Below are 5,000 nucleotides of genomic sequence, written 5' to 3'. Positions count from 1 at the left end.
CCGAGCCCCACTGCATGGGGGGAGTCTTTGTCACTAATGTACACAGATGGAACATTTTGGACTGGAACCAGATTACCCGTACACACGGCGCTGATTAGTAATCAATGCAGAGCCATCAAACTACAGCAAATATACACAACTGTCCGTATACATGCTGAAAGAGTCTGCCCACAATGGGAACCACACGTCAGCCAGACACTCTGATCACGCACCACTCTCTGCTTCTAACAGGCGCACATACAATATGTAAGCACCAGCATGGAACAACATCCAGTGCATCTTCTCCGCCACATTACACAATCCACACTATCACAACCAGACCAGGAGGTCCATGCGGAAAATACAATATCCCAGCCTTTCGACATCCACCATTGCGCAGACCAGGCACCAACACCCACACATGTCCTATACAACGGTGCACCCAACATCACAATAGTACCTCCTGTCACAGCGCACAAACAATGACATGAGTCAAAGACACAGGTCTCACACAAGCATAGAATTGGAGCGCCGCCTCTAATAAGCCAAAGGTGCATCCTGACGTGACAAATCTGATCATGTCACAAGCATTCACTTACTATAATCACTATCAACGAACCTGCCGCCCCCGCCCCCCCCCCCCTACACCTTTCCTTACAACAACGTGTAACCTAACCTAACCTAACCTAACCTATGTTGTACCTTAACCTAACCTATGTTGTACCTTAACCTAACCTATGTTGTACCTTAACCTAACCTATGTTGTACCTTAACCTAACCTATGTTGTACCTTAACCTAACCTATGTTGTACCTTAACCTAACCTATGTTGTACCTTAACCTAACCTATGTTGTACCTTAACCTAACCTATGTTGTACCTTAACCTAACCTATGTTGTACCTTAACCTAACCTATGTTGTACCTTAACCTAACCTATGTTGTACCTTAACCTAACCCATGTTGTACCTTAACCTAACCCATGTTGTACCTTAACCTAACCCATGTTGTACCTTAACCTAACCCATGTTGTACCTTAACCTAACCCATGTTGTACCTTAACCTAACCCATGTTGTACCTTAACCTAACCCATGTTGTACCTTAACCTAACCCATGTTGTACCTTAACCTAACCCATGTTGTACCTTAACCTAACCCATGTTGTACCTTAACCTAACCCATGTTGTGCCTTAACCTAACCCATGTTGTGCCTTAACCTAACCCATGTTGTGCCTTAACCTAACCCATGTTGTGCCTTAACCTAACCCATGTTGTGCCTTAACCTAACCCATGTTGTGCCTTAACCTAACCCACGTTGTGCCTTAACCTAACCCACGTTGTGCCTTAACCTAACCCACGTTGTGCCTTAACCTAACCCATGTTGTGCCTTAACCTAACCCATGTTGTGCCTTAACCTAACCCATGTTGTGCCTTAACCTAACCCATGTTGTGCCTTAACCTAACCCATGTTGTGCCTTAACCTAACCCATGTTGTGCCTTAACCTAACCCACGTTGTGCCTTAACCTAACCCACGTTGTGCCTTAACCTAACCCACGTTGTGCCTTAACCTAACCCATGTTGTGCCTTAACCTAACCCATGTTGTGCCTTAACCTAACCCATGTTGTGCCTTAACCTAACCCATGTTGTGCCTTAACCTAACCCACGTTGTGCCTTAACCTAACCCACGTTGTGCCTTAACCTAACCCACGTTGTGCCTTAACCTAACCCACGTTGTGCCTTAACCTAACCCACGTTGTGCCTTAACCTAACCCACGTTGTGCCTTAACCTAACCCACGTTGTCCCCTAAAGTAACCCACGTTGTCCCCTAACGTAACCCACGTTGTCCCCTAACGTAACCCATGTTGTCGCCTAAACCTGCTCTGTAATTGTTATACGACTCGTTCAATTAGTGTAGTGTTGCCCACCCGCAACCCTCGCAATATAGTTCGCTACTCGCACTGCCCGCTCCCCTGTGTATCGCTTCATGTTAAACACCTTGCAAGTCTTGCTGACTTTCCACATGCTCCTGCTGTACACTGTAATGTGGATGGCAGCAGGACGTACATGCCGCCCCTCCCCACGTCCCCACCTTGCCCCCCTGCCTTCGCAAGCTGGTTGGTGAGAAGTTTGCATGTTCAATGCCCTTCGCATGCGACGTACTCAGGCTACGTTGTGGTGCGGCCTGTGTCAACCGTCCGCTAATGTCGTACGCGTAAACCACAATCTGTACTGCACATTCGTCCTTATGTACCGAATGATACATCGTGGCACATGTGTGACCGTACAACGACTGCGCCCAAAAACGGCGGACCATACAGTGCAAATATTGTGCACGCAGCTACGTGTCGTCTCCCTATGAGAGCTGGATTGCAGTGTGGTACGCCATAGAGACGTGTGGGAGGAACGGACGCCGTGGATGGCGATCAGCATGAGCTGTCTGTTGATGTATTCGGACCTAGTCGTCTCTCCTCACACACCGTGATGGCATGGTGCACCGCGTTCCATATCTGCGACATGCTACAGAGGCCGGTTGACAGTCGTTCGAGCAATGGACATCGCATACGTACGGGGGCCACCTTCCACGTATTGTCTAGGCGTGCACATTTTGTTGCGTGTATGTGGGCAGACGTAGTGTGGCGTGACACCTGACACAGGCATGCAATAATCGTTGAAGTTGCAAATGGCGATGGACGCCTGCGTTTTCTGGTGAAGTTACGCAAATGAACAAATGGTAACCTGTTGTGGTGCGGTTGTTCTCGCTAGGGGTGAATCGGTGATGGCGACGATAGGTTGAGGTACGAACCGGTTGTTCCAGCGATACCCACCATGCCGACGAAACTGAACGGCATCTGGGTGTGAAGCGATACGCGGCGGTGGCTGGGTGGGACCGTCCCCGGCCGGTGAGGGGGCGCCTCCCGGCGTGCTGGCCGCGCGGTGCGTGGGCGCACGCGCTACAGCCGGCTGGTGGGGGCGGCCAGTGGCAGGCGCGCCGGCCGACGGACGCGGCAGGCGTCGCAGCTGCGCGCCGGCGCACCCTGCGCGCGGCGCCGTGCGGCCAAAGTAGGTCCTCGCGGGCCCGGTGCGAAGCGCGGTGGACATCTTCAGTGTGCTGGTCCGATTGAGGACTGTGTGCGTTGAGGATGCGCCGCCGCCCGGCGCTCGGCGCCGCGACGCCGTCTGCTGCTCGGTCGCCCCAGCGGTTCTCGCTGGTGGTTTGTATCGCAGCTGTGCGGATGTGTTGGCGCGTGCGCTGTGCTGGGAGAGTTCGCTTCGGCACCCAAGTGGGGCTTTTGTCCTTCTGTGGCGCTGGCGTTGGAGCTGCCGGTCACCGTAGGTGGCGCGTGTTGTCTCCCGCCGGCAATGCCACGACAGCACGCTCCCGGGCCTCTGTCGGCAGCGGCAAGCTCAGTTGGGAGCACGGGTGGTCGCACCGAAAGCGTCTACTCGCCTAACTCCGGGCGATTGCGCCTCTCTCGAACCCGACCAAGTACTTGGGACGGCGCTGCGCGCCGCCGGGACCTGAGAGGGTTTCGAGGTGTATTGTGCAGGGGAGCTCAGCCTCCTCCTGTTTGCAGAATGATTGAGCGGACGCTTGCGTGTTCGCGCGGGCCCCCGGGACACACTCCCGGGCGGCCGGCTGCTCAGCTCTAGTTGACGCAGCTCCCTGGTTGATCCTGCCAGTAGTCATATGCTTGTCTCAAAGATTAAGCCATGCATGTCTCAGTACAAGCCGCATTAAGGTGAAACCGCGAATGGCTCATTAAATCAGTTATGGTTCCTTAGATCGTACCCACGTTACTTGGATAACTGTGGTAATTCTAGAGCTAATACATGCAAACAGAGTCCCGACCAGAGATGGAAGGGACGCTTTTATTAGATCAAAACCAATCGGTCGGCTCGTCCGGTCCGTTTGCCTTGGTGACTCTGAATAACTTTGGGCTGATCGCACGGTCCTCGTACCGGCGACGCATCTTTCAAATGTCTGCCTTATCAACTGTCGATGGTAGGTTCTGCGCCTACCATGGTTGTAACGGGTAACGGGGAATCAGGGTTCGATTCCGGAGAGGGAGCCTGAGAAACGGCTACCACATCCAAGGAAGGCAGCAGGCGCGCAAATTACCCACTCCCGGCACGGGGAGGTAGTGACGAAAAATAACGATACGGGACTCATCCGAGGCCCCGTAATCGGAATGAGTACACTTTAAATCCTTTAACGAGTATCTATTGGAGGGCAAGTCTGGTGCCAGCAGCCGCGGTAATTCCAGCTCCAATAGCGTATATTAAAGTTGTTGCGGTTAAAAAGCTCGTAGTTGGATTTGTGTCCCACGCTGTTGGTTCACCGCCCGTCGGTGTTTAACTGGCATGTATCGTGGGACGTCCTGCCGGTGGGGCGAGCCGAAGGCGTGCGACCGCCTCGTGCGTGCTCGTGCGTCCCGAGGCGGACCCCGTTGAAATCCTACCAGGGTGCTCTTTATTGAGTGTCTCGGTGGGCCGGCACGTTTACTTTGAACAAATTAGAGTGCTTAAAGCAGGCAAGCCCGCCTGAATACTGTGTGCATGGAATAATGGAATAGGACCTCGGTTCTATTTTGTTGGTTTTCGGAACCCGAGGTAATGATTAATAGGGACAGGCGGGGGCATTCGTATTGCGACGTTAGAGGTGAAATTCTTGGATCGTCGCAAGACGAACAGAAGCGAAAGCATTTGCCAAGTATGTTTTCATTAATCAAGAACGAAAGTTAGAGGTTCGAAGGCGATCAGATACCGCCCTAGTTCTAACCATAAACGATGCCAGCCAGCGATCCGCCGCAGTTCCTCCGATGACTCGGCGGGCAGCCTCCGGGAAACCAAAGCTTTTGGGTTCCGGGGGAAGTATGGTTGCAAAGCTGAAACTTAAAGGAATTGACGGAAGGGCACCACCAGGAGTGGAGCCTGCGGCTTAATTTGACTCAACACGGGAAACCTCACCAGGCCCGGACACCGGAAGGATTGACAGATTGATAGCTCTTTCTTGATTCGGT

At 52.7% G+C, this 5,000-nt stretch overlaps 1 non-coding gene across 1 annotated transcript in view; it reads left to right on the top strand.

The window, feature by feature from the left end:
• The first annotated feature begins 3,640 nt into the window (after window positions 1-3,640).
• The window catches only part of LOC124746193, a 1,909-nt gene continuing 549 nt past the window's right edge, over window positions 3,641-5,000 (top strand). Inside the window, exon 1 of the ribosomal RNA XR_007011265.1 lies at window positions 3,641-5,000. This exon is cut by the window's right edge and continues 549 nt beyond it. This is a non-coding gene — a ribosomal RNA (small subunit ribosomal RNA).

This window comes from Schistocerca piceifrons, unplaced genomic scaffold (genome assembly GCF_021461385.2).
Source record: "Schistocerca piceifrons isolate TAMUIC-IGC-003096 unplaced genomic scaffold, iqSchPice1.1 HiC_scaffold_348, whole genome shotgun sequence".
Taxonomy (NCBI): Eukaryota; Metazoa; Arthropoda; class Insecta; order Orthoptera; family Acrididae; genus Schistocerca; species Schistocerca piceifrons.
Note: the sequence above shows the minus strand (reverse complement) of the source record. Positions and strands in the feature narration are given on the sequence as shown.